Here is a 10,023-nt window from a genome sequence, read left to right on the forward strand (position 1 = left end):
GCTAGGTATTGTTGTTCATTTCAACATCCTGTTTCCGATGCATTGAAGTGGCATTTCTCTAGAGCTGATCTCCTACATGCTGGTAAATATGGCCTTAAAGTGCAGGTTAGTTCGGAAACATACATGAGAATACTATATAGGTATTTATGCTATCTCGATTAAATGTGTGATAATGCTGGTATTTTTTTAAACAGAAGTGAACATATATTGTCTGCTATCTAATAGCATCTTATATGTGCATATTAAATATTCACATCATGATATGATCATTTAGGCCCTTCCCGTACTTGGGATGCAACAATCACCATACTCTAATGGCAAAGAAAGAAAAGAAGAAAAAGTAGAGGATGCTCAAACAGGCTGACCCTATAAACACTACATGATTTAGTAATAGAGAGTAATAAAAGCATGGCTTTTTCATTGATGAGATCTGTGTCAAGAAAATAAAATATTATATTTTTTCCTTTTATTATGCAATAAACTGTATGTTGATAGGACAGGTTTCATTCATGGTTAATCTGGCCAGAACTAAGATTAACTTAGAGAAAGTATGGCTTGCCGCTTGCATGCCATCCATGTCATACAAAAAAAAATCTTAATTTTCCTTCATTTCTTGTTCATGAATGTTGCACTCCAGGAGATGAGAGAAACTCAGAATGGGGGCAAAAATGGTCCTAAAAACCGACACACTGATCAAGCTTGCGACTCTTCAAGCATTGATGGGCTTTGTATTAAATTTCTTTACTATATGACCTTTAAACAGCCAGGGATCATCAGACATTATAGTCATTGTGTTTTATTAAATTTCTAGAATATGGATTCAGAATTCAATATGCATATGAGTTTCATGTGTGCCAGCTTACTAGTTGCATGAAATAGCTCCGCGCCGTACCGCAGCAGTGCGCGACACTGGACCAGAGTAGACCCGCGTACAGCGCATAGAAACGACACAACACAATCACTCTGTCGCTCGTACAGTAGCACAGTACAAATACTACTTTGATAAGACGCGTGGTGCAAAATACTTGAGCCGTGTTGGTCGCCGGCACTGCACTGCACGGTACGTGTGCCGTGCATGAGAACCATCTCCCGTGTCCTCGGACGCCGTCCATCGGGTCCTCCGGCTGGCTGCATGCTTTTGGGGTTCCTGACCGGACCCGGGCTTCCGGAGGCAGCCAGCCAGCCAGCCAGTCAGTCACCAGTGACGCGCGCGCGCGAGAGAGAAGACCGGGTTTGGCCTGCGTGTTTTCCTAGCTGGCAACAGCAAGAACACCGGGCGCGTGCGTATGCACCTACCAATACACACGGCCAACGCATTCCCTCCTCCCCCCTAATCAGCAGTGGGTCACACAGTAAGCATGGCCAGCCAATCATCCCAACTGCCAGAATTGGACGGGACACGTCAAGAGTCCACCATGGCATGCAATGCCACCCGGCCACGCCACGCTCTTTCCCTCCTCCTCCTCCTCCTCAAAGCGCATCGCCACATCATACGCACAGCATTTCGTCACCGGTTCACAAATGATGGAGCAGGTGGTGGATGGATGGTTCCGGTGCGGTTTAGCTGCGCCTTTGGGAGGTTCCAGACTCTACCCGTGTGTGGTGTGGCTAGGGTCCCATATATGTTTCAAAATTTGAACGGAGCGGAGTGGATTAGTGATGAGTGGTGGCAGTACATGACGACTGCCTACATACATCACATACATGCATACGTACAGTGGTGCGGTTGAGAAGCAGACGAAACAAATACTCCAACTCTCCCAATCAAGAAGAAGAAAAGAATTCACTCACTCACTCACCCTTCGGTTCAGTTCAGTAATCAGTACTGTAAGTAATTAACTTACACACAAGCCCTCCTCCTGCTGTCACTTTTTACACTAGCCTATCTCTCTCTCTCTTCTCCTCTCTCTCTCTGCTGTCGATCTCGGATTCTCGGTGCGCGTGGCCCCACCGGGCGGTGTCGGAGGGCGGGCGCCGCCGGGACCCTCTGCAAAAATCGGCGGTCAAAACCCTCCTCCCCCAAAGCCCCCCTTCCGTCCGTCTCTCTCGCCCAGAAACGCACCAGCGGCAGCGGCTCACACCACCATGTCGCAGCATTGCATCCGCGGCAGCCGCATCAGCAGCGGCGCCGGCTCGTCCACGCCCTTGGCGATGGCGATGGCGGTGGCGTCATCGCCGTGCGAGCAGGTTTGGTCGGCGAGGAAGGCGCGGATGGCGGCGAGGCCGGGGCCGCGGACGTCGCGCTCCCAGGACGCCGACTCGGCGGCCGGGCCGGCCCCGGCGAGCCGCGCGCGGATGGTGGCGGAGGCGTCGAGGCGGCGCACGGGCCAGCCCCAGCCGTCGGCCATGCGCCGGATCTTGCACACCTGCGCGGCGGCGAGGCGCCGGGTGTTGGCCTTGATGTCGTCCACGGCCGCGCGGAAGCTCCTGCGCCCGGCGAGGTACTCGCCCAGCTCCGGCACCCCGATGGCCTTGCCCAGCCCGGGGGCGTGCGCGGCGCGCTCCGCGGCGGTGGTGGCGGCGAAGTACTCCCGCAGCTCCTCCACCATGCCGGCGCCCACCATGTCGTCCACGCGCCGGTCCAGGTACTCGGCGAGGAGCGCCTCCTCCACGTCCACCCAGAGGAGGCAGCACGGGTACCGGAGCGCGGGGCGGTAGCGGCGGTCGAGGGAGAAGGGGTCCTCGGGGAGCGCGGCGCCGTCGTCGTCGGGGAGGTCGGCGAGGAGGGCGTGGATGAGGGAGTTGGACCCGCCGGCTACGACGGGCAGCAGCCCCCTGGCCGCGATCGAGGCGACCTTGGCGGCGCCGAGGGAGCGGAAGGAGGACGGCGGGAGCGCGCCGGCCTCGGGGGGGACGGCGCCGAGCAGGTGGTGCTCGACGCCGCGGCGGTCGGCGAGCGGCACCTTGTTGGTGGTGACGTCGAGGCCTTCGTAGAGCTGGATCTTGTCGGCGTTGACGACCTCGCCGCGCAGCTCCCGCGCCGCGTCGATGGACAGCTTGGTCTTCCCGGTGCCCGTGGCGCCGACGATCACCACCAGCCGCGTCCTCGCCCTCTCCCCCTCCTCCCCCCACCCCGATCCGCCGCCGCTGGAGGAGGAGGACGAACAAGAGGAGGAAGAGCTCATTGCCGCGGCGCGCCAGATCCGCAATGGGCGGCGGCGGGAAGTGGCAGGCGGTCGTCCTCCGCCTCCGCGCGCGACGGTGGTGACGGTGGTGGTAATAACCCGATTAGCGAGGGTGTTCATGTGGCTAATGCGGCAGCCAGGGGCCTCGACGGATCCTGATTAGCCGGGAATCACCCTGTTTTGTCCTTTGCTAAATACGCCGCCCCCTCACAGCCCTGGACGCGCAGATCGAAACTCGCTCGCCTAATCTCCGCTTCCGGGTTTGATTTAGCGCGCACCTGGCGTTTGATTTTTTGCTTTTGCCGCGCGCGCACCCGCCCGATCTTGCTGCTTTCCCGGCGATTTTCCCTCCAGCCCAGCCAGGGGCGTTGCGTTTGGTTTTGGGGGTTTTGCAGGGGAGATGGATGGGATGGGATGGGATGGGGCTGTTGTGGATTGGATGCCACGGCTGCTGGGTCGTGTTCGTGCGTCCGTGTATATATACACCGAAAGACTGGACAGCGAGCTTCAGAAAAAGAAAAGAAAAAAGACTGGACAGCGGCCGGCGGCGGTGTCAGACAAAGGGATGGATGGATGGAGGGGACAGTGTTAGGGAGAGTTTTGCTTCGGGGACAGCGTCGTGACAAGCCAGCAGTACGCATCGGGGATCTTAACCTAGAAAACAAAACAAAAACACATCGCTCTGTCATGTTTTGGTTATTATTGCGGCCGGGCCATGCGGGCAGCTTCTGTGCTCGTGACCCGGGCGGGGAGGGAGAAGATACCAACAAAACGTACTGCCACCAGTTAAAATAAGCGGGAACATTCCATCCAGGGCGTGCGGTGGCCGGTGTCGCATGTCCCGCCGGGCGGCCGGCCGGAGTTGTTTAACCGGCCTCGCCTGTTCCCGGCGAGAGCGCGCACGGACGCACGGCACGGCACGGATGTCCCCGCCCGGCGTGCCTGCGGTGCGGCGTTGGATTCGGCGAACCTACGGCGCGCGTGCCTGCGTGACTTGGGTGGCGCCCCACTGGCGTCGTGTCGGGTCCGCGTGCCTGCGCCACGGGCGGTCCCGACGGAATTTCGTTCGGTTCGAGCCCAAGTTGGCATGGAGGTCGCCGCTTTCCCCGGCCGGGTCGGCCTCGCATTCGGTCTCCCGCGTTTGCACCGCAACACGCCGCCCGTTTTCCCGCCATCCCGAGCGCGACAGCCAACGCTCGCCTTGCTTGGCTTTGTTTGCGGTGCAAGCAAAGGCAACGCACCGTCGAGCGGTGCGGCCTCCTCGGCTGGTTGGCTCCTGGCTGGGTTCTCGCCGTCGGTCGGTCGGTCGGTCGGTGACGGTGATGGATACCGTTTGTGTTGTGTTGCCTTTGACCTGGCTACAATGGTCCACCGGCGGATCGTATCACATCCTCCACCGCCGAGGTCCAAATTCTCCGACGACCCTCGCTTGCCACTGGTGGGTGGATTCGCATAAGTCTGTCTGGGCAACCTTTCCGTTCTGCCTACGTTCCCCTGGCGGTGCTCTTAATTCTGGCCCCTACATGTCTTGGAAAAAATACTTATCTCTTCATCTAGTAGTAGTAGAAATGTAAGGACCGAAAATACTTATCCCACGTTTCTTAAGGGAAGATTGTACACGTAGTACAAGTCTTCAGAAATACTTATCCCTGCATCTATGGTCTGTCCAGTCTTTCTACTCCATCTAGTCTTCTAGTAGAAATACAAGGCACGTTTCTTCGTTCGTGTTTGCTCAAGGATTGATTTTTTTTAATGTAGGTCAAGCATTGATTATGCAACAAATACGTGTATTTTGTATGTTGAGAGAAAAAAGAGCCGAAAAACTATTCTCCCGCGTAAAAGAAAAAAAATACGGAGTAGACTTTGCATGCATTTACCCGTAAAAGTCTTGGAAATGCTACTTATCCCTCAATCTAGAAATACAAGGAAAAAAATACTAACCCGCACATCTAGAAATACAGAGACCCGCACGTTTCTTCAGACTGTACATGCACAAGACTTGAAAATACTAAACCTTGCACCTAAAAGTATAAGACACACAAATTTCTTGTATTAATCTTTGATCAATCGTTTGTCATGCAATGCAATATGTACTTTTTTTAAAGACACTTAAAAACTCTTCTCCCCCACGGGAAGAAAAATAGTGTCGGTTTGGTATCAAACATTTCATAAATAATCAGGTTAACCGTTAGTCAAAGTTAAATCTTGACATAATGTCTTCCTGGTTGCCCCCGCACGGTCCTCGCCAACTCTAGTTTGGAGGGCTCTGTGTTTTGACCCAAATGAAAGTTCTTCTCTTGCCTTTCTTGCACAACAGGATCCTTATGATATCTATGCTGGTTACGAGTGGATGACCCTCTATATGATCAATCTTACCCTAGGGCTTCGAGACCGCCTCCTATTTTGTGTAGAGATTGCCCATTTACTAGGGAGGTTTAGCGGGCCGTTCTCACATGGGCGCACTATCAACTCCTTTTGTGTTGCATCATTGGCACCTTCCATTGATTGATGTTTGGTTGGAGGTGGCTCTAAATCACGCTAACAATAACCTTATGCACATGCGCAGTGCTTGTCTAATTCATAAGTCGTGTGAAATGCACATAATGAGAGGAATCGACGTGTTTTCAGAGAGGAAAAGGCTAACTTAGGTTGAAAGTTGCCCACCTGGCTCTCGAGGACATATCCTGGGGACCTTGCATTTGATTTGTTCGTCATTAGGCGTTGTGAACAGGTATGAGTATCAACTTTTGACATTTTCCTTTAAACAACAGTTGATTTGATATAAAAACATACCATTTGTTTACGATCATCGGGTAAGTATTTTATTTCAGTGTTTCTATCGCTTGGTCGAAGAAAACTATCACTGACCCCTGCTCGATTTTTTTTCTTAACATAGTACAAACGCATACGCTCACATACACACGCATACACTCAAACCATATGAACACGAGCACACACACCCTACCCCTATGATCACCTCTGATACTAAAGCCGGCACACCATCTTTGGATTGACGAACTTGCAACAAACGCCTTCATGGTCGTCGGAAAACTTTACTCTCACTGAGCGCGCATCGCTGGAAGGCCTAAATTAAATCCAGAAAAATGCAACCACCAAAGCCAGGTCTAGCATTTGAACCGTGGTAGGTTGGTTCCACCACAAGGAACCTAACCATCCGAGCTACACTCAGTGACTCAGTTCGCCTGCTTGCTTAACTTTTTTTGTTTGTGGTTCTTTTTATGAAAGAGAATACCTCCCCGCTCGACTTTATGTCCGTGGATACAATTGTTTTTTTCTTTTTGGCAAAAGTCCGTGGATACAATGTTGAGTAACAAAAAAATTTAAACCATCTACTGGACAAAATTCGGTGAGGAGCCCAGATGAAGAGCACGAATTGACACAAAAAGAGACTATAACATCAACACGGCAGTCCCCACAAAAAAAGGCACATCAACACGGCAGTAACAAAAGTTACTACTCCACGATGAGTAGTCGCTTTTCCGACGGCGGGCGATCCAAAGAAGGGAATCGTGAGGGCGTGCAGGAGGCTTCGGATTCCGTGCGTTCAACAGAGCAGGCCGGCTGGCCATTGACCGGCGTGCAGAAGCCCGTAGATGCCTATCCTTCTGAGGCTCGCTGCACGCGGCAGGCCGGCCGGCGCACGGCGGAGGGAAAAGTTGCCCAAGAAAGCAAGCGTGGAAGAATCTGGGCTCCTCCGACGAGCCCCCGGAACGATGCTACGCTACGCACGGACCCATCACTTCGTGTTTTCCCAGGACACCACGCTACGCTACACTACACAGTCATTCATTCATTCACGTGGATGCCCAGCCCCTATTCATTGTTGCACCCGTTTAGTTGAAAAAGATGAAAGTAAATCTTGCACCCGTAGGCCGCAGCCGCAGCAAGGCAGGCACTCAGTCAGGGAGGGGGGAAGTTTTACTGGTGGATCGGCGACGATCTACTCTACCCCTACTCCCATCCGAGTATGGCCAAGCCTTTTCCCGATCGGAAGCCATTGCCAGCTAGTAGTACTGCTACAACACTCCCTAGGCTCTCCTAGCTACTCCCTCCGTTTTAAAATAGATGACCCAACTTTATACTAAATTTAGTACAAAGTTGGGTCATCTATTTAGGAAGGGAGGGAGTAGCACTGACCCCTTTCAACCTTTCTTGGCTCCGGCTCTGGCTCTGGCAGTGGTATGTGGTCAGCTTTCTCAGCTTTCATCAAGGAGATGCCTCCGACGGAACAGGTGTTTCGAAGGGTATCGTGCTGCTTCTCGTCCTCGTCCTCTGGGTGGTACGCTCACCGGGGGTCCGGGCCACGCGGGCTCTCGGCCATGCCCATGCCTATGCCCATGTGTTCTGCACTTGTGCTACGCAAGACAAGTCCCAGAGCCTCTGATTCTACTGGTGGTCCGACCCTAGCTTGTACCGGAGTGTTTCTTTCACATTAGCACGTCGTTTTCACTTTCAATGAGATTTCCATGAATTTCAATAATTTTAGTAGGCTCTGGCATATTTACGTTTCGGCCAAAATATATCAGTCATTTCAGTTGTACACAAGAATTCAAATATTGTCAATTTTTTTTGAATTTCAAGTGAGTCTTTCAGTCCTTTGGCTGAAATGCAAACCGAAAACACTGAAATTCAGTAATTTCGGTGGGTGCTGAAATATTTCTCGAACTGAAATTTAAAACCATGGGACTGCACGAGTGCCGTGGTTATTGTTTTAATTTAGAGTATACTAGTATACTGCTTTACTTGCACGACGGTGACAAAATAAACCCTCCTATAAAGTGGAATATTAGGTAGTAATTCATTCTACTGCATCATACAAGATGATGATGCAAGTAGCAAGACGAGATATGCGAGGACTTGTGCCTGTTGACCTTTCGAGGGCCGACAAACACATGGTACGTACTACCGCACTTGCAAGAAGCAGCGTCCGTCACGCGGAGAACATTTGAAAATTTTACGTAAACTTGGCTGGAAACCAAATTGGGCATATCTAGCACGGTATCGATATCTGGCAGGAAAAGGAGAGAAGAGGTAGCATCTATACATGCGAGCGAATAACACCAAAGCCAGGGTCAAAAAGCCCTCCAAGTTGGAACCTGGAGGCAATCTAGTACCGCTACTATGAATTAGGTAGGGTACACAGTCAAAATGCGCGTAGTACATAATTAGTCGTGAAGAGAGAATGCAAGTGTTCATACGCCACAAATTTAGGCCTCTTTTGGTTCATAGGATAGGATTATCATAGGAATAGAAATCTTGTAGGAAATGAGATGACATGTATCTCAAATCCTATGAGTAGGAATAGGAAACAAAATGTCATTTGGTTAACACCAAAGGAATTTTTCCATTGAGTTTAGGCTCTTTTTTATTTTCCTATAAAATGTGGAGGATAGGAACCAATCCTATGTAGGAATAGGAATCCATTCCTATGAACCAAAGGGCTCTAAAGAAAAAAATTCTATAAGAATCTTATTCTTTAGAATTCCTATGAAATTCCTCTAAACCAAAGGAGGCGTAAGTAGTTAAGCACTGCTAAAAATCTCCAGAGTGGGACATCTACGCGTGCATGCGGGGAATATTTTGTGGTGTTCGGCAAACAAATTATGCTAGTACCAAAATTCATGTGGAAAGACCGTGCCCGTACACGGATCCGATCATACGAAAAGCGAGAGATATGATGCGATCACCGATGTAGCTAGGCCTTGCTTTCATGTTCATCAGTAATAGAGAATATGGTGCATGGTATTTATGCATGTGCTGCTTTTTAGCCATGGATCCAAGTGCTAAAGCACGCATCGCCAAAAAGGGAGTACAATGGCTATGATTCCTTGCGGCCCAATTTGTTTTGTGCGGCCAATCCAATATGGAATGGAATCGAGATGTGAATGTCAATTTCTTCTCGTTGCAGGATCGTCGCTCACGTGACTATCACTGAGACACGTTTTAGAAAAATAATTTCTCTGCCTTGACTCAACTATATATGGATGTCTTATCAGGATTTCACCTTTGTTGTTGGTGGTGGTGTTGTTGGAGCATGATTTCCGTCGACTAAACAGAACATCGTCCCGGCCGTGAAAGCGGCCAAGATCCGGGTGTTAAGTTAGGAAGCGTTCCTACTCCTCGATGAGGAGCCGCGTTTGGTTTATATTGATGTGTGGCAAATGGCCATGCCTTGGCGTACAAGACGAGAGACCCATCGTATGAGATCAGGTCGGTACAGAGGATAACTACGAGAGAGAGAAAGAGAGGATATGTTGGTTGAGATTACAAAGTGGAGATAAGGAAAACTTAAACATAATTTTCTAACACCCTCCTTAATCTCAACTATCCTAGGTTCAAATTCCTCTTGAACTCTTCAAACGGTTTTGTTGGTAGCGCCTTGGTGAATCCATCAGCTACTTGATCTTTGGACGGAATGAATCGTATCTCAAGTTTCTTATCTGCAACCCTTTCACGCACAAAATGAAAATCAATTTCAATATGTTTTGTTCTGGCATGAAATACAGGATTTGCAGATAAGTATGTTGCACCCAAGTTGTCACACCAAAGACATGAGACACAATTCAGCTTAACTCCCAGTTCCTCAAGTAGTGATTCCAGCCAAATGATTTCTGCAGTGGCATTAGCCAAAGATTTATACTCAGCCTCTGTACTTGACCTTGATACTGTTGCCTGTTTTCTTGCACACCAAGATATGAGATTGCATCCAAAGAATACTGCAAAGCCTCCAGTTGATTTTCTGTCATCACTACAGCCTGCCCAATCAGCATCAGAGAATGCACTGACAAGTGTAGAATTGGAACGTCTGAAGTTAAGGCCTAAGCTTACAGTATGCTTTACATATCTCACAATTCTCTTGACAGCTAACCAATGTGCA

General features: G+C 50.3%; 1 pseudogene; it reads right to left on the bottom strand.

Moving 5' to 3' along the window:
- Positions 1 to 1,541: 1,541 nt before the first annotated feature.
- LOC125538192 (adenylate isopentenyltransferase pseudogene) lies at positions 1,542 to 3,266 on the bottom strand (annotated as a pseudogene).
- Between the last annotated feature and the right edge of the window lie 6,757 nt (positions 3,267 to 10,023).

Source organism: Triticum urartu, chromosome 1A (assembly GCF_056163025.1).
Source record: "Triticum urartu cultivar PI428250 chromosome 1A, HENAU_Tu73, whole genome shotgun sequence".
In the NCBI taxonomy this organism is placed as follows: domain Eukaryota; kingdom Viridiplantae; phylum Streptophyta; class Magnoliopsida; order Poales; family Poaceae; genus Triticum; species Triticum urartu.